At 39.8% G+C, this 24696-nt stretch overlaps 1 long non-coding RNA gene across 1 annotated transcript in view; it reads left to right on the top strand.

The window, feature by feature from the left end:
• Positions 1-24696, top strand: part of LOC104685455 — a 205507-nt gene that overhangs the window by 99082 nt on the left and 81729 nt on the right. The gene's annotated exons all lie outside the window — the stretch shown is intronic.

Raw genomic sequence — 24696 nt, 5'->3', positions numbered from 1 at the left:
GATGACAGGAGATACTGGTGGATGGTACAGGAGCAGGACACTCCCACAGTGTGAAGTCCCAGCCTCCAGCAATGTACAGCTGAGGGATTTCACATCAATTATGTGCTCTTCAAGGAAAAGCTATTGTTATCCATTTAAATGTTTTCCTGAAACTCACCTTATTCAGAGCATTGCTTATTCAAAGGCATTCATCAGGCATTTGCAAAATGTAAGATTCACTGAGTTTAACAGAGTGAGCTAAGTTCCTTTATAACTTTAGCTTCAGTTGGATAGAAATCTTAGTTCTGATCCAAAGCACCACTGTAGCCATTACATATTGTTCTGCTGCCTTAGGTAAGATTTGGCTCAGAACCCCTGTGCCCTCTATTATTATCAATTTAAAGTAAGTGTGACAATGGAATTTGTTTTTCCTTTTCCTAAACTGGGAAACTTTTGAAGGTGTTGCTGCAGCCTCATCTCTTTGGTTGATTGTCCCTAGTTATACCTTAGCTAAAATTTACATTTTCAATTTCAGAAAAGAGACAACTTTTTTTTCTTTTTGTCCTCCGTTTTGAATCTTATAAAATAATAATAGTAATGGATTCTAGAATTTTGCCAATATATTGTATGAGAGCAAAAATATATACATAGCTTTTCTGCTATGGAAAACGTATGAAGCTCTATCTGTCTGTCTATCTATCTATCTATCTATCTATCTATTTATCTAATCTATCTCTCTGTCTATCTATATGGCAGAGTTACCTACCAGCAATAGGAGAGTCCTTTGAAAAGAAAACCTAGAAGTTATTTCAGCAGAGGCTATATTTTCTGCTAAACAAAATTTGTTCAGAAGACACACTCGTTCATGTGCCACTGAAGACTGTTAAATTTGAGTGAGAGGATTGCATAATTTCTTATTAATTATTTTGATATTATGTTTGAAAAATAATTATTATAAATTATTTTTACTGTCTTTGTTTTCCCCTCTTACATTTTGCAGCTTTTGCATTTCAATTGGTATAATTTGTGAACATGAAAATACATGTTGAATCTCTAGTGAACAGCTGATGGATAAGAAAAAATGAAAAAAATTGTTTTGGCTTATTCCAGATAAAGACATTGATGTCCTTAGTTGACACTGAGCTAATGTGCTTTAAATTTCAAAGCTGAAACACATGTGAGTTTGTATGTGGAAACGCTGCTGTGGTTGCAAGTAGTACAAATGGGTTTTAACCTATTGTGTTTCATAAGTTCTGTAAACAAGTTCTGTAAATACCCAGATAGTGGGTATATGCTAATCCTGCTCTCCTAATAACAAGAAGATTTTATTCTGAAAGTGAAATGAAGTACATAAAGTCATGCATTATATATCATAAATGTATATATCAATTTCCATGCACATCAGTTTTTGAAAGGTCATTTCTCTAAAAATTTTCTGAAAAAATTTGGTTGTTTCATACACTTATTTAGCATATGCATTTGTACGAATCAGGATTTTATCTGCAGACTGAGAGTCTCCAGTGCTTAAGGGAAATACTGACAGCTGAATGTCTAAACCTGTTTCTGGTTAAATGTTATCCTTGGTTGTCTTCAGGAGCACAGACTTTGCAGCCAATATTTTTTCTACAGTTTTCCTAGTTTGTGCATCATGTTTTACTTATCCTTCCCTAGACACAGCAAAAATGGGCTCCATTTTATAAACACGGTAGTCAGCAATTCCTAGAAATGTGAACATTTGTTTTAGAAAGGAAAATATTGCAAGTGAATTACTAAAAATTCAGAAGTTTTTAATTTTCTATTTGTAACTGGAAAATTGAGGTTTTTTTCATTGTCCGTGGTGTTATAACTGAGCACAGCTAGAATGTTATTTCTTTGGCGTATTGCTTTGGACCTTTGGGGTATGATATAAGGCACAGAGCATTCAGAGCACTGCAGCAGATTTCTGCTTACTGAATAACCAGAGGAAGTAGCTGCATTTTGGGAATGATGGTCAGCAGTAATTCTGACTACACAGTTTTTCATTGGCAAATGTCAGAATGCTGTAACATCAGGATTCCTTGACTGTGATGAGTTTCTGGTCACCTACCCCTGCCTGTACCCCAGACTAACCAACAGCCCAGTGCTTAGAGGCGGGCAAGCAGTGTAGTTCTCTGAAGTGACTAAAAGAGCCTTTTTGTCATGGGCCTCACACTTTCCTGAATGGAAATTTTTCTTTAGGAATCAGGGAGAAAAATACATACTTTATATAGTGAAGAACTCCATGGTAGGTGGAAGATGGTGATTGGGATTCCCTTTCCAGTTAATATGTTGTTGTTTACACAAAATAAAGTTATTCCCACAAGGGAGGTGGATAGTGGTTAGCCTGAATACCCCTGAACTAATGATTCTGATGTTCAAAGGATGGTAGAAGATTAAGGTTTAATATCCAAGCCTGTATCTGACTTCTAGATGCCTCAAATACAGTTTTTCCCATGGTGTGCTGCCTTTTTCTTTTGTTTTGTATGAAAAGTATTCAAAGCATATAAGGGGTGCTCAGAAATACAGAGCCCATGTTGCCTCGTGCCTGGCTTTTGGTGTCAGCCCTGCAAGGCACAGGTGTCTGTACAACACAGCTGCTCTTGTAGATGCCCAGATGGCCAGACCTTGTTTCCCTGATTTCCCCAGACATAACAATAAGAAGAGAAGAAAACTGCCAATAGTACAATTAAACAAAGAGATATCTCCCTTGCCACCCTTGCATCTCCTGTTATTTCCTACACTTCTGGGTAGTTTACTCTGTGGTACCCTTTGGAGGCCTGTGGACCCCTGGGCACTGCAGGGCTGGCCAGCACCACTCTTGCTGGAGCATCACTTAGCTGTAGATGTGCCTGACATGGATCTTGGCCATCTGTGTCTCTTGAGGCTGTTGCCCGTCTGAGATCTGAAATAGGGCAGATTTAGACCTGCCTGTCATCCTCTTCAGTGGAGATATGGTGTCTACCTCCCACAGCAGAATTTTTTAGCCTTAGGTCAGGAACCTGACCTCCACATGCACATTTTGGAAGATGCTGATGCCCCAAACCTCCCTTTACGACATCAGGACATAAAGATGGCAAATGTCTGTGTTAGGAATCAGCAGCTCCTCTTTCCACTTAGCATCCTCTACCAGGCTGAGGTGCTGCCTTTGGTAAATCAGGGGATGTAACTCTGAACAGCTGTCCAGGTCTTATCTTGGCCCACTCTAATTTTTAGGAACCAGCTAAGAGGAAGGATGGTGACAGGTGCTGATAGAACCCTGTGAAAACAACCAATGCACAGGACCTTCTGCTTCTGCCTCCCTCCATGCACTGCTCAACCTCTACAGAGACTGCAGGCACTAGTTTCAGCCCTGCATCCAAGTGAGTGAGCAGTGAGGCACTCTTCAGCTCTCTGACATGTTGGGTGTGTGTTTTGAGGACCACACTACTCCATGTAAAGCTGTTTTGTATGTCAGGTTCCAATAGCGCAGGCCTGTATAGTACCTGCACTATTGGTGCAAAGCTGGGCTGTGCTTGGCTTGCCTTTTGCTGTGAGGGGGGTGTTTTTAAGTACTACCTTCATTCAAGGGGAGGTTTTGTTTTTTTTTCTTTTGTACATTTGCCATCTTAGTGGTAAATGACAGCACTGAGGAGTGAGAGCCTCTAAATGATAGAGCAGCCAAATCAAACTCTCAAGCTAGATCTACCATAAGTTTGTTTCCACCTGCAGAACCAGGACAGTTTTGAATTCTTAATACCAATATTGCAGGAGCGTCAGTTCCTGCCCTCAATAAAAGAACTGTTGAAAGGACCCTTGAAAGGATTTCTCTGCATTGGTTTTAACAAATCTGGTTAGTGGAGGCAGAGTTTACCCCTTGTGTTTTCCCAAATTGCAGTACACCAAGTTGTGTTCTATTGGCAGAGTCTGTCTGTGAACTCTGTGCCTGTCCAGCAACCCATCAGAGCAGTGAATGTGGACATCAATGAAGCAGTCCTGCTTTGCTGCTGCTGGGGGCCTGTCCAGCATCCGTAGCTTTTTACCCTGTGGGTAGTATGGACAAAGTAATTCCACAAGGAAAGGATCACAACTGGATCCCAGCTTTTGTGTTCAGGGGATGGGGGGATGTTTGCGTTTCATTAGTGTTAAGTTTGCTATTTCCAAGGATTGGGAAGAAACATCTCTTCCCTCTTTTCTAGAATATAGTGGTGTTTACTTTCTCATTTTGAAATTTTCGCATCTTGTGTAACAGCTGTGCTAGGGCAGGACTTGCTCTGCTGAACTGCTGCTTTTTTCCTTTGGCCTTTGTTAAAATTTCTGATAAATAACAGACTGTCTACAGCTGTTCAAATGATGTTGCTTTTTCTAAGTGTTACTTCGGTGTTCATTCCCACCAATGTAGGCTTTGCTTTAGAAGGTAAATAAGGGAGGAATAGGGCTTGCTGTTGAGTAAAATTGAACATGTGGGCAGTGGGAAAAGAATCTGAAATGTGAATTGCCCAAACCTACAGAAGCCATCCACCTCCAGCTGTGATGGAGACACTGTAACATCTTGGCAAGATTGCTGTGTGCAATTTTCTTTAAATAACTAGTAGGTTTTTTGTTTGTTGCAGTTGGTGCAATTTCTTCACATTTTCTCATTTGAAGGTAATCTGTTTCTAAGGAGTGATTAGTGTGATTTGTACATGGAAGGCTTCACTGGGCTTTGAATTTTTGCAGTGGCATTAGTTATGCCAGTGCTACTGGGCTTACTGCTGTAATAAATAATGAGAAGATAATATGTGTGACTTAATAGTATACTAATCTATTGTTGTAAAGATAACTTGTATAATTTATATTAATCCATGATTTGATTTATCTAGAAGCTTGCTCTAAGAAATTTATAAAATCACAGTTCTTGAATAAAAGGATCTTATGAACAAGGATCTTATTTTTTACACACTGTAACTCTCCTTTACACGGCTGTTGTTCTGTTCATTTTTTGTTCTTAACCCTTATATACAGATCACTCTAAGAAACTGAAGGACAGAATTTGGTCTGGATTTAAAAAACATAACAATTTTGAAGAAACAATATGAATTCAAAGTTTTATCTGTGTTTGAGATTAGAAATTGAATTTCTATAGTAATATTTAGGTGAGGTAATTATTCAGATGAGTTTGATTTGTTTCTAGTTGCAAACTTATAAAGATAAAAATATATAATTTATAATTCCAAAGAGAGAGGATAGGGAATGAACTGAAGTAACTCAACTCTGTCCTTTCCACAGCTGAGAACACAAAGTAATAATTGTTGCTTAGCTAAATTATCACACAAAAGAACAGCAAGTCATTCATTTCCACATGAAAAAGCATAAAAATAGGGTTTCTGTAAGACTGATTGGAAAGTTTAACATGAGAATGTCAATGTGAAGGTTTCTTTTTAAAGGTGTTAGATCTGCTTGGGCTGGAATTGGTCTTGCTTTTGCTCAAGCATAGCTAGAATAAACCTGCAGCAATTGAAAAAATGGAGAGCCAGTGACATTGTTTAAACAATTTTTTGACAAATATGACAGTCCAGATCCTCAGTTCTTCTAGTTTTTGAAAACCTTTCTCAAGGTTGTTATTGTTGTAACAATATACATCACATATAAGCCAAATGTGTTGGTTCCAGTATAGTGCCAGCATTTACTGAGAGATAGTAGATCCAAGGGTCCTATAATTTGCTTGGTGACTCTTTAAATACAGGATGCTGGCTTACAGCCGTGCTGCAAGACAGATAGATATAATTCTGTTGGTAGACATTAAATTCTGGTGCTTTTGGAAAGAAGCTGGGTTTCTCAGTCACAGGGAGATCTCCAAGAGAAATTTGAGAATTTTGCGAGCATGTGCTTCAGGTTTGCTCAACATTTTGAGGCAAGTGTAAATCACTTCTAAGTAAGCTGTGACGAATGAAATGTTCCTAATTACAAGCTGCTAGCCAATCTTTACACTATTTTTGCCTTAGTACTACTTAAATTTCTACAGCATATTTTATAGACAAGAAAGTGTGACTAAATACCTGCAACATCATAGACTCGTGTAGGAATAGCAGTGACAAGAAGCAGAACTAACTCCTCCTGTTGAATATGTTAATTATTTATTGGATTAGAGGTGATAAATTGGGGATCTCAGCCCAAATCTGGGTGATCAGCCACTTCAGGCACTTTCCACCAGCTTGGCAGAGAGGCCAAGGACTTAATAGAGGTAGAGTGTGAACTACACTCTGGTTTCCTGAGATGGCTCCATTTCTTGAGGCTTATGAGCAAAATTGTGACTAATGAGAAATGTGTGTCCTGCTGGATCACAGCTGTCTGTGTTCACTGGATGAATGAAGACCTGCAGGTCATTTTTTGGTTGCAAGTGTTTTAATGGTGTCAAACACTGGATTTTTAATCAGATTTTCAAGCAGCATCAAAAACGCACATGCAAATTGCTGATCTTGGTTGATCTTGGGACCCATTTTTCCTGTGACAGCTGGGGCCATCTTAGAAGAAAGCAAAAATAACAATGCGATAAAAGCATTTCTTTAGACCTTTGTAGTTGGTGAGAGAGGATGTTCAGTTTACCCCAGATAGTGGCCATAATGCACAAACAGCAGGGCTGGGGTGTGCTATTTTCTAGTGTGTGGTTCAGGGGGCTGACCACCAGCTGCTGCTCATGGGGTGGGACAGCCACACTCCGAGCGTTGGGCAGATACACATCTAGGCCTCCGCTGCCGGGAGCCAAAGACGTGTGGCTGCAGCCACCCGGTGAACCTATCTCTGATGCTGCTCTTGCGCATCTCTAACCATTGTACTGAGGCCCTACACCTGCAATGAACAGGAATTTTGGTTCATTGTTTAAGTGTCTTTGAAACGGGGCTATCGTGCCAAAGAGAAACTAGGGTTCTTCACTGTGTTCATGCAAAAAGGTACTTGGTGAATTGGAAGATTTTCTATGTTTATAGGGACAGTTACTCACTTTATTATAGATATATTTGTATCATAGAGCCACTTTATTAGCTGACACATCAACCCTGTTCAGTCTCAATAACTTGTAGTCTGTTTTGAAAGCAGAAATGAAGCCAGGAATACCAGCAGTGGTAGGAATCAGACAGGGTTTTGCTGTGTCAAAGCTGGTGTTGTCTGGCATTTCACCTTGAACTGGCTGGTGAGAATTTTAAATGTGGAGATATTAGCTGCATCATGGTTATGGTATGTTCTATTTCCATTGCCATGTTTTGTCATGAAAGGTGGCTTTTCTGTACCTACATTTGGAAAGCATTCATTCCTCATGTGTAATGTGTGGCTACAAATATTGTATCTGGAGACTGTGTTTTTAACAAATAATTACCTCTTCATAATAGGTACAATAGATAGAGAAGATCTGCTTGGGCAGGCAGTCCTTTGCTTTTCCACAGAGGTATTCTACCTTTTGCAACTGAATCATAGTATTTGCTTGTGTGTTCAAGTGAAATGCCCAACTCAGGATTTCTATATCCAGAATTAGAATTCAAGGGTTCCCGATTATCATTCCTTTTTCACATGAATTGTTTTTTAAACCATCTCCTAAAACTCCTGTTAAAAAAAAAGGAAACAAAACTCAACCATCCCCCCAATGTTTTACTGTGCTGATATTTGTGGAAGAAAAGCTGCAAAAACACTTTATGCAGAGCATATGAAAGGGAAATGGTTTTAATTTTTAACCATAATATTTTACTTTCCTGGAATTTGTCTTCTCTCTTGGAGGTTCTGTACAAGGAAAGAGAATCTGTAACCCCTATGCTAGCATTATTTGGAATATCTTCCACATTTTCTATAATTACAAATATCTTTGATACATTGACGAAAGAATTTATTGGAACAACATGTTCAGTTAAATCATGAATATTTTGGCTTGTTCCATCTCCCAATTCTGTTTTATTTGCCTATTTTTTCATGCATATAACATTCCTATTAACTTCCTACGGCATTATATTCTCTGCTTCCCACAGTAGAGTAGGCTTTCCTTACCACTTTTCATTACAGCAGTGAGCTAAATGTGCTAAAAATGTATGTGTGTGTATATGTGTGTGTGTGTGTGTGTTTGCCTGCGTGGCGTCCGGTGTTTACACTTTTAGTGGGCAGTTCACTCCCAGCCTTTTCCATCCTCGATGCTTTATGTGGTCAGCTGTGGCTCCACAAACCTGGCCAGCACCCTGTGGAAAGGCATGAATAGCCCTTGTTGTGCAGCACACCTGTGTTCTGTGCACAGCTGTTTGGTTCACAACAGGGTTGCTGTTAGCAGTTATGAAACGTTTTCACACCACCCACCCACTATCCACTGGCTTATAACATTTGCTGGCACTTCTGTCCGGCTTGAACTTTTTTCCTTTTTTTTTTTTTTTAATTTAAAGGACACCAGGATACTTTATGCATAGGAATAACAAGCCAAATTGGCACAGCACCTTATTAAAAATATTCCCTCTCTCCTGTGTCAAAGATTGCTCTTTTTCTGTCTATGGGAAATCTCCAACTATTAGAAAAAATGTTACTATTTATTTTGCTATTTTTATATAGTTTGCTATTTTAAATTTTTTTCCCTAGTTATCAGACAGTTTTGTGCTGGCCAGAATTTAAAGAAGCTGGAACATTACTTTGTTTTTTTCTACATATTATTGGAGATGCAGAGTCACCCATTTTGTTCTATATTTTCTCTGTGTGTTACAATAGGAAGTTGAGACACTGAGCAAGAAAAGTCTACCAATGTACCACTTTTTAAACCCCCCGAACTGATTGGATGGGTAACTTAACTCTTCTGAGAGGAAGAAGGCTAAAAACTCACTTTTCTGGTACTCAATTCTTCAAAATGGAAACTAAAAAGAAAAAAACTAAATACAAAATGAGGTGGTTAAGTGAAGCAGGTGCTCCATATGGAGGGGAAGAAAGACAAATTAACGTACAAACTGCTTCACTTCTATAGGATAACTCCATTTAAATACATAGACTGGGAAGACAGCTGAACTCTTCTGTGCAGTTTTATCAGCTGTGTTTTGTATCTCTCCATGACACAGTATGTGGCTCTTTTCTGAAAGCAGGACAATGTGTTTTGACAGCCCTTGGCAGTGAGAGCAACAGTGAGAAAAGCAAACCAAAGTGATTCAAATTAACACGAGCTGGCTGTTGCGAAGCTGGTCCATCCAAAGCATTTCCCATGAATAGAGAACCTCAGATATTTTAAGATGCAACATAGCCAACTGGGTTAGAAGCACTATGCTAGCACTGCCCACCATGCTGCCACCTACTAATAACTCCATTTTGCTTTGCTAGGGAATGCTATAGGAGCAGTTAGCTCTAGTCCTGTTTGACAAGGTCAGGGAAAACAGCATCAAGCAGAAAGGCAAATCTCAATTAAAATTGCTTTGGGTAACCCTAACCATTTCTGTAGTGGATGGCTTGCATGGGAATTTGTTGTTTTCCTACATTACACATGGCTGTGTGTTTATTTAGCCATAACGTGACTGCTGATGGTTTTTATATTTTAAACATTTTAATGCTGATGAGAAGGAAAAATATTGAGAATTTCCTATGCCTTATTTGTTTTTTTAAATGCTTTCTAATTCAAAAGAGGCAAAAATCTTAGAATTAAGGATTTTCTGCTCAAACTAGAGCAATTTCCATGAGGTTCAGTCCTGCTGACTTTATTCAAATATGACTGGTTTGAGGAATTCAAAGAGGTCTAGAAAAGAAAACCCTTTAGAGTTCATTGAAGCTGAAAAATCTGGTTTTTGTCATTCATGTCCTCTTCTGGCCTTGCAGGACAATCTTTTCCTTTCATATTCATTTCCTGATGATAAGAACATGTTATTTTTTTGAGGTGTACAATCCTATGACCCATCTCTCTGTTTTGTGCGTTGCAAAGTTACTTTGCCTCATGTTCTGACTTCCTAAGAATACTTTTACTTAAGATCCTTTCATTTTGCTTCTCTTCTGAGTGCCTTCTCCCACCTCATCACCAAATAAACCTTAATTTAGATAATTCAAAGTATCTGTTGTTTTCTTCTTATTCGCACACCTGCCCACATTCTACTTCTCATACCCAGTGCCTTCCCACTCTCATTTCCAGCTGGAAGCCCTCCTCTTCCCATTGTAGTAAAACTCCCTTATGAGTTATGAGGAGGAAGTTAACCCTTCTACCAGTACTTCAGTCCCTCATGATCCATAATAGATTTTATCTGCACTCTGCCCTGTGAAGAAGAAATTGTTGCAGATGCAAGAAATTAAGTGATTTGCCCAAGGTCATCAAGAAAGTTAATGGGTAAATTAAGAGCAAATCTCGTGGATCCTAATTCGGGCTGTGGAAGCTATAATAGCAATGGTGAGGAGGGTGGAAAGTCCAGGCAGATGATTTGTACTTCTTACTTACAGCCAAATATGACACAAATAGAGGCAACCCCCATTCCTGATGAGGAGAGGCGGGAGAGTGGGACATAATTCAAGCTATTCAGATTCTGCTATTTAGCATTTGCCGATCACTAATGTGATATTTGCAAAGTATAATATTTTCTAACAGCTGTAAGAACAAGAGAGCCTAAAATTTCTCCCTATACATAATATCCATGAAATTGCATTGAATATTGTAATGATGTGTTATGCTGCCATTAGCTCCCTGTGAATACCTAATTTGGAAGGTTAATGAAATTGACAAATGTGTGTACTGTATGTGCATTGTCAGTACTAGTTAATGGCAACTCTCACATTTTTATTTGGAAAATTATATAAAACTGAAAGTGACAATTATTGTAACTTCATCTTTTTTGGAATCTAGCAGAGCATGCAGTTTATTTAAATAGGGTTGTATGTGTTTTAAATTTGTATACCATCATATGAAGTCCTTTGCTCATCATGTGATTATATACTTAATTTTTGTATGAATGAATGCATGTATTGTGGTCTTTTACAGCATTTTACAGTTATTTTGGCTTTTTTGTGTGTATTCCACACTAAAATACCATAAGTCCTTGTCTTCCTGTTGGCTCAACAGTGCTTGATTACAAAACTTGTGCCAGTTAATTCAAAGAGACATCACACATTCAAAATGAATTTCCCCGGACAAGGAAAGTATGCACAATGGAAGAGTACACTCTTGTATTTTATGAACATGACTGAGCACCAACAAGGTCACTTGCAGCTGCTTCTGTTTCCATATATGAATTTGATGAGACCCTTGAAGTTTGGTCCCTAATTATTTCAGTGTCTTTCGAGAGTGCTTCTTTAGGTCAAGGTCACATTTTTAGGTTTATGGAGTCCAATTTGATTTCTTCTTTTGGTCTAAAGCTGTTCAATTAGACAGTTTCACATAGTGAATGACCCCTTATGGTCCTGGAGATCTCAGGTTCATCTCCTGGGAAGTGAGAGGAGACATTATAGTAACCCTCTGTGATGCACTACAGAATGGATAATGTTGCCATATCTGAGCCTTGCAGGCTAGAAAAGGGTGTATGGATGGAGTGATAGCTGCACAGCTCACTTCCCCTGTTACTTAATTTTTGTGCAGCTCTTCAACTCCTTGTGGAGCTTCTTCTGAGGAAGCAGGTGTCGCAGAGGAGGGTGGCTGCCCTGAGGAGACCATATGTGTCACTTCCAAGAACAAGGCAGTCTTTTAAACCCAGCGCTATATTGAGCCTGTGAGTCATGAATCTTTAGATCAATAACCAAAATGTTTTTAAATGTGGGGGCAGCCCCAAACAGAGTGACTCAGCGCTGCAGTTCCACATTCAGCGTGCCTCAGTGCAGGGTCTGGTTTCAGATAACTGGTCTCTGGAGCGGGGCCAGGTGATGTGTGGGGGCTGAGGCACTGGTGTGGGCACAGCCGAGCAGGGCTTGCTTTTTGATACTCAGCACACCTGCTCTGGGTCAGCTTCAGGCAGGAGCTGTGCTCTCAGGCCATCCGAGGGTTGCAAGTTAGCAGCCCAACTGACTTCCTGGCATTTTTTATAAGGTGAACTTGGACTCACTGAGGCTTAAGACATTCTTAGGCTTAGATTCTGCTGTGGCTTTTCCCCCTTTGTCATGTATTAATAAATATATGTCAGAATCTGGTGGAAGAATATATCTATTCAGATCCTTTCTGGCAGATGCCGTGGATTCCTGTAGCCTAAAACTCTGAAGAACTATTAAATGCTTGTCCCTCTTACACCTGACAACAAGGACTCTTTCTGCTTTGCTCCAGTCCTGGTGGCCATGTCACACTGGGCTCATGGTAATGCTCAGGGAGAAGCTGGAGTCCATTAATCACCCCACAGACCTCTTCCCCAAAAGCAAAGGTCATGCTTCAATGTTATCATCAGCTGTGATTTTCTATCTATGCACTGATTTGAAATAAGAAGTTTGGAGCCTGGAAAAGCTTCACACTGAGATTTGTCTTGATAAGCGGGAGTGTTCTGCTCCTCTGCGGATTAATGATTTACTGATAGTAAAGGATAAGAGATATTTGCACCTGGCCTATTGAAGGGAGATTTGCATTTGAAAATGTTAGGCCAGTAAATAATCCAGGGAGATGACATCGAAGCCAACACCTGAATGAAGGAGGGGAGATGAATTTGAATGAACCCTCGTGCAAAACTCCAAGGAGTACAGAGTTATAAGTTAGCCTTCCTCCTTGGCTGCAAGTTCCCTTCTGTGAATATATATTTGTGGTGGAGAGTGTACAGCAACTCTGAGACACTGTCCCCATGGGTCAGATGTGGTTTAGATCTTGTTTGGAAGTTAGATACAAAGTGAGACAAGAAGGAAAGAGATAATGGTGGGTCTCTTGGACTTGTTTGTAGAGAAAGTTTTCTTTCCTTTTTGCCAGCCATATGTTAAAAATCTCTATAACTCTGTTGCTTATTTTGAATTTAATAAATAAGTATTTTCCTTTGCTTTTTGCTTGGCTTGTGCCATGATTTCTAATGTTGGCTAGCATAAAAACCTATTCTGAAAACTGGTATATAGGCACAGCATAGTAACATCTAAGTCCTCATGATCTCCCATATCAGCAGAAGTTTCCACCTGTGCATACTGTGGGACAGAAAGGCAGCTGGTAAAGTAGGAAAACTATATTAATGTAAAATATTTGGTTGGTCAGCACAAGGCAGGGAGGTCTTGTACACACACAGGGGGTCAAAAAGCATATTGAACCTCATGTTTTGTGTTCCTTTCCAGGGCTCTGGGGGACCACATAAAAAAGCAGTTGACATGCTTTAGCTTTCCCTGAAGAGCTCTGCCTCTTGTATGTAGAAAGATATTTGGTAGTTCCTGCAGGCCTGAGCATATTTGATAGGCATATGCATTCTTCTGTTCTTTTCTGACCAATATGCTTCTCTATTTTGTGTGTGCAAGAGGGAGATAGATAAAATTTCTGCAGATCAATCAGATTTCCTTCAAGGTCAGGAACTAAAGTTATGTGCTCTTAACTCATGAAATTAAAGGAACTTGGAGAAAGAAAGTAATAATGAGGAAATGTTTCAAATTAAATTATTTTTCCTCAAGAAATAATAATTATAGGGCCACCAATTTTTTTCAGCTTTTTGACACTTCAAGCAGAAGTGGAAGAAGATTAATGGTGAGTTATATTGAGAGACAATGCTGCAAGGCCACCATAGGGACTGGGCCCAGAAGTGGCAGGGGACTCCCTGGGCTGGGGATGAAGGAGTTTTACCATCCAGGGCTCATCCCATCACCTCCAGCAGTGATTCCTTCTAGGAAGCTTATTCCCATCCTAAGGGTAGCAGGTGTGGAGCCCTGACTCCTCAAAGAACATTGGCTTTGTCAGCAGCTAAGATGCCACCAAGAGAAAGGAAACCTCTCTAGAAGAATGATCTCTTCCATTAAACAGAAAAAAATTCTGCTGGAAATTGGGCTATAAGCAGAGAGCGTTCACACAGGGCAGTAGGAAAAAAAGTAGCAGAAAATTCTCATAGCAGAAAATTCTTTAAATATCTGCAGAATATAACAGAAGTCACATCTATCAAACAACTGTGGATAATTATTGATTCATTATGATGTATCTGAACATTCAATGAAAAAACTCTCATTGACCTCAAAAGATGCCAAACTGAACTCAGTGAAGGATAAGATAATCCCCATGTCATTTAGCTGGTAAAATTTGGAGACTTAAGGTTTAATTTGCTTTCTAACAAAAAACACCAGGTATAACACAGAGTCATTTATTTCTAATATAACCCACCAGATACAGCACACAGAGAACCATGTTATACTTCCCCTTTCCTCAGCCTGAGACACACAATTAGTGAATGTGTAAATGTGTGATACCTGATGTGTAAGAAATGATACTACACTAGAAGAGGCAAAAATTAGAGTTCACAGCCCTGGGAAGGGCAATTATTCTGTTGCTTCTTGAATTTATTTCAGCATACTTTCTTAAGATGACTACACTAAATAAAAAAAAAAGAGACAGGATGCCATTTCTCTGACTGTGGTTAGTACACGCCACAGCTCTGCCTATGCAGCTGTGTCCTGACTTAGAAGGAAACATAATGCTTTGGTACTCAAGACTGAAGAGTCTCGATTAAAAAACTCCTGGTTTAACCTCTGGCTTGCTAACCTTTGGTTCTAAATGTAAGGGGGGAATACCTCACCAATATAGTTTTATTGAATCAAAGAGATACAGACAAAAGACCAATGTTTTTGATGTGAATTTGTGTTGTGGTACTTTCTAACTGGGAGGTAAAAATTGAAATATTGCTTCTATGTGAGGTTAGGGCCAGACATCTTACTAAATCCAATCCATCCAGATTTCTCTGCTAATCTTCTGCTTTCACAGCTGATGAACTACAACTCAGAATATTTAGCTTTGTTCAGACACTGACAATATGGAAGTTTTCATGGCTTTCATGGTTCTTCTGATCTTTTAGCTATTCTTTGATTAAATGTATGTTCTCATAATATCCAGCTTTCAAAATTTCCCTCTATTTCTTCCATGGCTAGGTTTGTCATAGTCAAACTGGAGTTTCTGCCAGGGGGAAGTACTCTATTCATTGTCTACTCCAAAATGGTTTAGACTATGTGGAATTAGCTTTCCATTACCACAATCAAGGGTTAGCAGTGTCTGTCACAATCCCCTTGTCTTCCTTGTTACCCTGGTAGAAAATAATCTTTCTGGAGCATACACAAGGAATTCAGGTGTCACAGGGATCAGAACAGAATGAGCAAAGAGGTAGAGGAGGCTGACAGCTTCACACCAGCACTTCTGATGAGGTTCAACTCCTGGCCCTAGTGTTGTATGTCACATCCTGCCTGAGCTGGTGTCCAGTGTATAAAAGCTGGAAATAAGTAGCTGTGCCTATCCCAGTCTCTTTCTTTCCTATATGGGCTCTGTGGGTTTAGCTCACTATACCAGCCTGTGCTGAGTTTCTAACTTGTTATTGTTTCCAGGACAATGATTGCTGTCTGAACAGGTTAGCCCTGTAGGGGCAGGTTTCAAGTGGCAGCTGTGTGGGATATAGGCACCATGTGGGATACAGGGCCTAAGGGATGCTCAGCACCCAGCATTACAGGATTCTGATTTTTTCTTGACTTTGGTGAGTCTGCCTGGATGAATGAGGCTTACCTGTGGGAGTTGTAAAGTATGTTGCTAAGTTTATTTTTGGTGTTTCTTTTAAAAATCTTCTATGCCTGTTGCCAAACATAAGACATTTGTTTTCAAACTCTAACTTCTCAGGTAAAGCTGTCATGTTTATTCTGACTCACTACATCAACGCATAAACATGAGATTTTTGTTTACATTTATTGCTCCTTGTGTATCTTTATATAGCCCGGGAAACCTTTTTCAAGGCTTTATTCATTTCCAATATATGAAAGAATGAGGAAAAATGTATGCTATATAACCTAATCTCAGAAGTTGTGTTTGAGCTATATGTTGGCTGTGACACAGTAGGATACAGTTAAACCTGAGACAGACTTAGGTTTACATCTTCTGGTATATCTAACAGCCTTAGCTTTGACCACCACATGACATTAAAAATAATTTTTCACTTTTCAACATGAAAGCTGTGAGTCATCCCTGAAATGCGTGTTGCCTGTGTAGTGCATTTGAGGAATGGTTTGGGGCAGGCTAACTTGCATTCACAGGATCTACAATCTATCATCCACTTTGCAGTGCTTTAATGTACTAACATTTTCACAGGCTGCAGACAGTGGCTCTCCGCTCAGATTAACCACAAGCTCATTTTGCTTCACCATAGTTTGACCCCTCTGATGAGCCACACATTAATGTATTTGCAGACTGTGTATGTATATTTGGCTATAGATTTGTCAAGGCACACACAGCACAGAAATAATTCTTATTTTTAAATGTGTTTGGTTTTGATTGGGATCTGGTTGGTCATTTATTCCCAGTAAATGATTTTTGTGGTGTCACATAGTCAGTTGTGGAATGCTGTTAAATATTGGCCCATCAAAAAACCTGAGAAGATTATCTATGGAGGGTGTTACAGAATCAGGTCAGAAAAGACCTTGCCAGGTTATCTAGTCCTTCTGTGTTGCCTTAAGGTAGGCAGTCTGAACCAGTTAGTCCTCCCAATGTCTGCTCCAGCTCACTTCTGATACCTTGTCCTGCTCCCTGATGTCTAACTGTGCATGCTCAGCATCCTTTGACTCACCACATCTTATTGGAATAGAACTCTGTTTGTTTCACAAAGGTGAGCTGCAGGCTTGTGGAAACCTGATGAACCCTCCTGATCCATATCCTTGACTAGGGAGGTAGAGAGAGGCAGAGCAGGCAGCTGAAGGTCGGGACTGAGCTGGATGGCTGAAGCTCTCTGCCAGGGCACCTGCATTCACATCCTTGGCCCGGGCTTGTAATGCAGAGTTTGGGCACCTCCTTCTCAGCTGCACCAGGTCCTTCACAGCTGACCTCAGCCGAGGCTGTTCTGAAATGAGGAGCAAGCTGATCCTGCTGTCCATTAAATTGGTACCTGCAAGTAGCCCCTATGAATGCATAAATGATCAGATGTTTGAGAGAGACTGTAGTACACCACAGGAATGCATGTTCTCACCTGACGCACCAGCCACTCAGAGCCTTTGCCATGCCCTGCAAGGTTGGTATCTCCAGAGGATGACGGGCTCACTGCTGGTGAGGGACATGGTTGCTTCCAGATGTCTTGCAGTTCTCTCCATCCTTAGTAACCTCTCCATACTGAAACATGCTGGGCTGTTGGCAGCACCTTCTCCCAGTGAAAGGTGAGCAAGAGGAAAATCTGGATGTCCATCTTGTCAGCCCGTCACAGAGTGCCAGTTAGGCTGCATTCAGCTGCTGTGCTCTACAGTGCTCAGCCTCACCAGTGTCTGTCGCCCCATGCTGGGGTGTGGGGGGTGGGCTGAGGCCAAGGCCAGGCATAGAGGTATACCCCTTAGACACTACCTTCTTATCCAGCCTGGTTTTTAATTTTTCATTGCTGTAATTTCAAAGGAGTTTGTCCAAATGGTCAAAGAGCACTCCCAGGAGCTCCTTCAGGGGTTTCAGATGGTTTATTTTTGAAGAGCACTTTCTCACTTGCTTTGACATGAGACATACAAAGGTAATGTGCTTCTCTCCCTTTCTGTCTTTTTTTCCCCCAGCATGTAGGAACTTGTTATTGGTTTCATTGTGCAGATGAAACACATCTTAAGCAACCTCTATAAATGTCACAGGGATGGGTTTTTTTGAGTGTTTACTGAGAACATATTATGTTTTAGTGTCTCTATCATAAATACCTTTTTGTTAATCTTTCACCCTCACTAAATATATTACAAGCTTTAATCAACCTTTCTAAGCAGTAATAAAATGTTATCAGCAGTTGGCAAAGATTATAAGTGACAGACCCTAATGTTTTCTAATGATTGTCATTATTTAGAGGGTTGTTTGTAGTTTTACAGAAAAATAATTAGATCTATCACATACATTTGAAGAGAGGGGAGTGTACCTCCTCTGATAGTTTACTCTCAGTAAGTCTAATTTTTAAATAATTACTTAAAAAGAAAGAAACCATCAATCTAGAACTAAATGGAAATTCAAGATCTATTTAGGCAAATGCAGGCAGAAGAGAGCATGCTTTATGCTTAAAAGACAAGATATTCCCCAGGTAAATACATACAGTTCAAGGTTTTCACCTACTGTCAACAAGACCTGAAATCTGAATTTCTAAGTCTACAGCACCTTTTTTATCAACTTGCTACCTTGTTGCACACACAGAAATAGGCTTTATGAAACTATTACTTTGTATTAGCAAATGATTTTTCCCTTTAAGAAACAGTCGATACTGTTTCACTTACATGACTTGTTTCTGCAACTCAAGAAGTGAAAGGTTTGAAATAAATGAAGGTGAGAATTTCTTGGTCTCCTTAAAGTTTAAACATTTTGGGTGGGTTTCTTTAAATTTGTTTTATTGTTTTGTTTGTTTAGGTTTGGTTTATAAGGGAATATCCTGTAAGCACTATGTTCTGGATGAATTTCAGTATTGATGTACTCAAACAAGATACACTTCTGTGATTTCTCAAGGGTGTGACTGCATTTTAATTCTTACTGTCCTGTTCCAGGTTGTTGCTGAATCTAGAGAAGATGCAGCCCTAAGCTTAGCACAAGCCAAGTTTGATTTGTGCTCCATGCATGGCATTCAGTCAGCTGTCCCACACCTCCTGTCTCGAGTACCAATCCAGCATGATGCAGCAGCTTCCTGCCTCTAGGTTCCGCTGTGTCCTGAAGCTATGGAAGTTTTTACTGCACCCCTGGTACAGCCCTTGGGCTTTAAGAGGACCACAGCCAGGATGTATTCTTGGGCAGCAGTCCAATGGCATCTTCTTCTTCCCTTTTTGTTTTCTCTCCTGTTGTATAACCCCCAGATGTGTGCCAGTACAGAAAGGCCACCTATGAAGCAGCACATCAAATACACGTAGTGAATATATCTACAGTGCTCCCAGATACTTGCTTGTGCCACAAAACTGAAATCCTCACCAGCACCAGGCAGGGAATGTTTTATAGTTTAATGCTGTTTCATGCCCAATGAATGCTCACTGCTGACCTGCTTTCAGAGGGTGTAAAAAATATCTGTGCAGGTGTTTAGGTCTTATGGATGTATACCCATAGCAAGCACACGCATACACAAAATCCTTTGGGCTTAAACCAGTTTAAGCACAAGTGTGGACCAAATCTAATTAGTGTAACTGAACTGGATCTTAGCTTTGCAGTCGCAGACCTCATCCAGTCTGCTTTTAAGCCTCGAAACTGAAGCTCATTCCCCAAGTACACCCTTTTCCCGACATCAGTTTTCCTCTTGCTCAGCATGTGGATCAGCTATGTGCTCAAGATGAACTTGCAAATGTTTATTAATTTATGTGTATTTTTTGAAAAGCTTTGTTTATTTCTTGTGGTGGGTTTCTGTTGGCCAGTGTAGATGTTGACTCTTTATTCCTGTCATCACCTCTTTGGCATTTCTAGAGTGTTATGCTGACTGCCTTTTTTTGTCTCTAGTGATCTCTGTTTCTGCACATCCCAGAAACTTTCCTGTTTAATTCTGTTAACAGAAAAAGAATGATATGTTTAAAAAATTAAGCTGATTTTTAGCTCCTTAGTAAACACTAAATGGTGCACTTTTTCTGAGCGTACTAGGCATTTTTAGCGATTAATTTCTTTTCTCAAACTCTCCATTACTCTGGAGAAGGATGTGCATCCTAAAGATATTATAAAGTAAGCAGAAAACCCAACTTGAAAGGACTGGCAGTATTTAAAGTTAGCATTTGGAGTATATCTGCAAGAAGCAGCAGCATGTTTAAATGGGAAATTCCAGACTATTAATTCTTTTTCAGCTAGATTATATGCAGTACAAGTGTTGACTTTCAATTTATACCTTTGATATGACTCACTGAATGTTCTGATTCTTAGTTTATTTGTCCTGTCTTCAGCAAAATGGATCGAATACAGGGTTATCCAACCATGATGTGTTGTCTCTGTGCCTCAGATGTTATATTGGTGAAATCTTAGTGTCTGGCACTATCTAAGAGGAGTATAAAAATTTGATTTGGTCTGCAGCCAGTTTTCCTCCCACTCTGGAACAATGATGGAACATCTGGAGAACACTGTATTCATTAACCCAAATCCTGAACACTTTGCATAATACCTGATCCTGTAAGAATCTGCTTAGTTTTCCAGCCTGTGTAATTTGTGCTGGATGCAGCTAGAGCATATTTAGTCAAAGGACCTTGTCTCTTACATTTTTTGAGCTTTTATGTGACATTATGCTTTGTCATAATTAATGATAACAAGATTTCCATTTGTTTTCTGATTTTAAATGCCAGTTATATGCATGGTGGCTCACTCCATTCTCTCTCCTCTAGAAATGTCTCTTTATTTGTCATTTGTATTTTCAGCTGGAGACCTTAGGGTTTTATTTTACCCATGGTCTCAGCTGAAGCCATATGCCAAGAGGCCTCTTAACTTTCGTGAGGATGGATCTTGGAATATCAGACTGGCACCAGTGTGCCACCTTTATTGTTTTTCTTGCTTTCATAATCTCCCCTTCTCACAGTGGCAGATGCACACCAGTATTGTGGCTGTCAGAATAGCCATTTTCCTCCTGGGGTTTGATGCTGTGCTCTGGCCAGCTGCTGTGGGGTATACAAAAGGGATGCAGTTGGTACATCCCAAGTTTGAATATCCCCTGTGATTTTACATTCTGTGCTTGCCTAAGAAAGCGATTGTGTTTATGTCTTCTCATGACCTCAGATCCTCTGCATGGATTTGACTTTTGATGAGACTAAATAAAGCTAAACTCCTTAACTCTTATTTTAAAATTACTGTACTAATGCAAAACATGGGAGCTCAGCTGTCTGTTATAGGAAGGGAGGAATGAAGCAGTGGTTAGAGCACCTTGGAACTCTTTTCTCCCTTTGAAGTATAGGTACGATCTGTGCTTGACCTTGTGCAACACACACAGGCTGAGATCCAGAAAATACTTGTGCACCTGAATCCCACTGTGGGATTTAGCCACCTGGATAGGAGAAAGGTCCAAATTTTCAAAAATCTTGAGGTTTTCAAAGCACCTCATCTGCAAAATGAACATGGAAGCTCATAGTTTTCTTCAGTGGGGTGTCATGACAACAGATGTACCATATTTGTAACATGTAAGCCACTCATCTTTGTCAAGCCCAAATGCTGAATCAGAAGGATATAAAAGTGTATGTTATCCCACTACCTGCCTCTTCTACTGATGTTTTCAAAATATATCATTGCCTGGCAGGGTTTGGCAGGAATGGAAGAGGGTTTGGGACCAAACCTGAAAATTCTGTCTTTGTGTTTTATTGATACAGCCCCCAAAGGTTTACATAAAAACCAGCTCAGATGGGCCACTTTTCAAGACCTTGACATCAGCATTGCTGAAAGAGTTAAGGCCATTAGCTGTGTGCCATAAAAATACTTAGTATCTCACATCTTCAAAGCAATGTACAAATACTAACTAATTAATCTTCAAAATAGCCTTACCTCCACACCCCACAGTCAACCCTGATTAAAAAGTAAATATTCCTCCTGCACATGTAATCAAGGCTCAGAGCTTTATGCTCTGAGAGTGTAATTGACTTGTTTGTGATTTTGATAAACAATTCAGAATAGTTCAAAGGATGCAGAGCCAGAGGGAAGGTCAGTAGCAGTGTTGAGGTATGGAGTGAGAAGTACTTCTTCCCCAGATGTCATCAATATTTCTGGACTTAGCTTTCTTTTCACATTGATGTGAGAGAGACAATATTTACGGTACAAAATACTGTGCCTAGCAATCCTGATCTATGGTGAGAAGAATGGTATAATTTTTTAGGTACCTAAAATTTCAGCTTGCCGTTGCTCAGTGTTTATATTAATATGCAGACGTGCACCACAAGTCAGTTCACTTGCTTCAGTTCTTTCCTGAGAGTGGACCCATCTCTGGACCCATCCAGTGACAAAGTGTAATGTTGAAACCAAATTGATGGCTAGTGCAAAATAAGGGGAAATTGCTGTACCTAAAAAGATATGTATTCATTTATCTCAGATGAACTTGTGTCTCTTAAATCTCTCTGATCCTAGGAACAGATAGATGGGAGATGCTCCATCACAATTGATTTGGTTTGTGCAACTATGACAGTGACATTTAAAATAAAATCACTTTGTGACTGCTTACTGAACACTGTTCTCATCAGACCTGAATGCTGCTGCATGGGTGAGACTCTTGAAAGAGCACTTACTACTTTTAAATGTTTTGGTAGAATAGGGATGTACAAAATCCCCTTGCAGTAGCCAGGTATTTACATCTAGAAGCATCTCAATGAATAAATGCTAATAAACACCAAAGATAGCCTCAAGCTGTGCCAGCGGATGTTCAGGTTGGACATCAAGAGAAATTTTTTCACTGAAAGGGTGGTCAAACATTGGAATGGGCTGCCCAGGGTGGTGGTGGAGTCACCATCCCTGGAAGTGATCAAGGGATGACTGGACTTAGTTAGCACTGTGGTTTAGTTAGCATGGTGGTGTTTGGTTGAAGGTTGGACTTGATGGTCTTGGAGGTCTTTTCCAACCTTAATGATTCCATGATTCTGTATGGAAATATGAATGTCAGGTCTGCAGCCAACACCAGGCTTACAGATTCTGCACGTGGCAGAAGGGAGGTCCATGGCCCTGTGGGTCAGTGCAGGGAAGGGAGGGATTTAGGATCTACCAATCCACTCACTAGTCTGTGGGATCAGTCAGCTGTAGGATCAAGGTACTGCAACAAGTTGCTACTGTTTTGCTCCTCCTTGATTTTAGAGCCAGGGTACACTGTCTGCTGAACCTTAGACCTTGTATGTATTACTACAGATTCATGTTGCTATCTTGTCTGGCTGAGATCTGAGACTTAAAAGATGCCTTTTTTCTTTTTGTTTGCTTGAGAACACAGTCCTCCTGAATGACAGTAGGAGATCGCTCTGTTCACTCTGTTGCATCATGTGGTTAGTTCTTTTCTACTTCATGCTTTAAGGATAAGCGTTTCAGGTCCTGAAGTGTATTATGGCTGGGCATCAGAGATTATTGTTGTGCACGAATTTAAAAAAATGTCTCAGGCAGTTGAAAATTTTGTAGCTGAGTTGGCAGGGATGGATAACTGCATCAAGAGATGACATGTACTTTTATATGGAGCAAGTTTAGGTAATAACAATAGTTGCATTGTGACCATGGTATTTGGTCTTTGGAGGGCTCATCTTGGGACTGTGAATTACCATTGCAGTGCCTGTATAAGCAAAATGCTGATTGTCTGGTCACATAAAGCACGATGTATATCTTCTTGAAAGACTAGAGTTTTAAAGATCACAAAGCAGTTCTAGTAATGAATAATATTTATAGAAAACTCAGTAAACTGGAACACTTGATAAAGTATTAAAATATGCTGTATGAAATTCAGGTGTGGTTGGTTAACAGAGTTAAAAATAATGGATTCTTGCTGTGCCCAAAATGAGTTTAGTTTGCAAGATATTCCTGGTCCTGCTTTTGAATATTAAAAATTCAGCATTTGTCACATAACCACTTCAGCTCAGTTCAACACACCTGGGTGCATGCCACATTGGGATTATTTCTGATCTAATCACTAAGGAAAGTGGTCTTTTCAGGTCAGGACTGAGGTCATGATTAGACTGTAGATAGAAAATTATTCCTCCTCTCTCTGAAGCATGCTTATTTACAGTATCAGGTGGTGTTCACTCATGTCTCCTCATTTCATCATTGAAATGCTAATACTCATTTATCAGTGTCACTGATACTCCATGTGTGTGTGGGAGCATGTTTTATACCCTCAAATAGGCATTGCAATATCATTTTCAAAGGTAGACCTTTGTTAATACATTTAGGTAGCTCTATATATTTAATTAGGTCGATGGATTCAGTGGACATTAAGTTTCCATCCATAGTAATACTAGTGGGCCTTTGTATCAAGTTTGTTTTTAGTAAAGCCAGGAATGCAATGCTTAGAGCATATGCAATGCTCTAAGCAATTGTAAAACATAAATAAAACATAAATTCTTATCTTTGTGTTGAAATGTTAAATGTTCACGTCATAAAGCTCCACATACCAAGGATGCTCCAACAGTATGAATTAACTGCTTGTCTACTATGCTTTCTGGTTTACATCCTCCCATAGGCTTTTCAGCATGTATTTGATTAAAATACATATATTTAATAAGGATGACATTCTTATTAGAAATGAGATTAATATTTTGAGATAAAATACTGGAAACAAGTTGAAAAGCAGCAGAAGGTAATAGCTGTAAAATCTTTTGATCCTTTCTGTCTCCTTGCTATCAGTTTCCTGGATCTGTTTTGGTACAGAAATATCCAGAGGCTGTCTCTCACAGCTCCTCCACTCCTGCAGACTGTTACATCAAAAGTAGGCATTTCGCTCAGCTCTTCGAAGTCCTATATTATCAGCTTGGTGATCCTCACCTTAGGATTTAACATCCTCTGCAAATGCTAGAGCCAAGCTGGATGTGATATGGAGACAGGTTGTAGTGTGTTTCTTCCACTGGCCTACTCATCTGCATGCAGAAAGCAACTGATTTTCATGGGCATTTCAAGATTTTGAGACATGGTGCACTCATCAAATTATATTAGATTCCAAGCTGACATGTGAGATTAACCACTACCAACTACCTTTGTCGAGGGATGTCTCAAAAAGTGGGTAGTTTCAGGGAAAATGGAAGCTGGGTGTAAAATGG

This window comes from Corvus cornix, chromosome 3 (assembly GCF_000738735.6).
Source record: "Corvus cornix cornix isolate S_Up_H32 chromosome 3, ASM73873v5, whole genome shotgun sequence".
NCBI classification, from domain to species: Eukaryota; Metazoa; Chordata; class Aves; order Passeriformes; family Corvidae; genus Corvus; species Corvus cornix.
The sequence above is the reverse complement of the archived record's forward strand: the minus strand, read 5'-3'. Positions and strand labels throughout refer to the sequence as shown.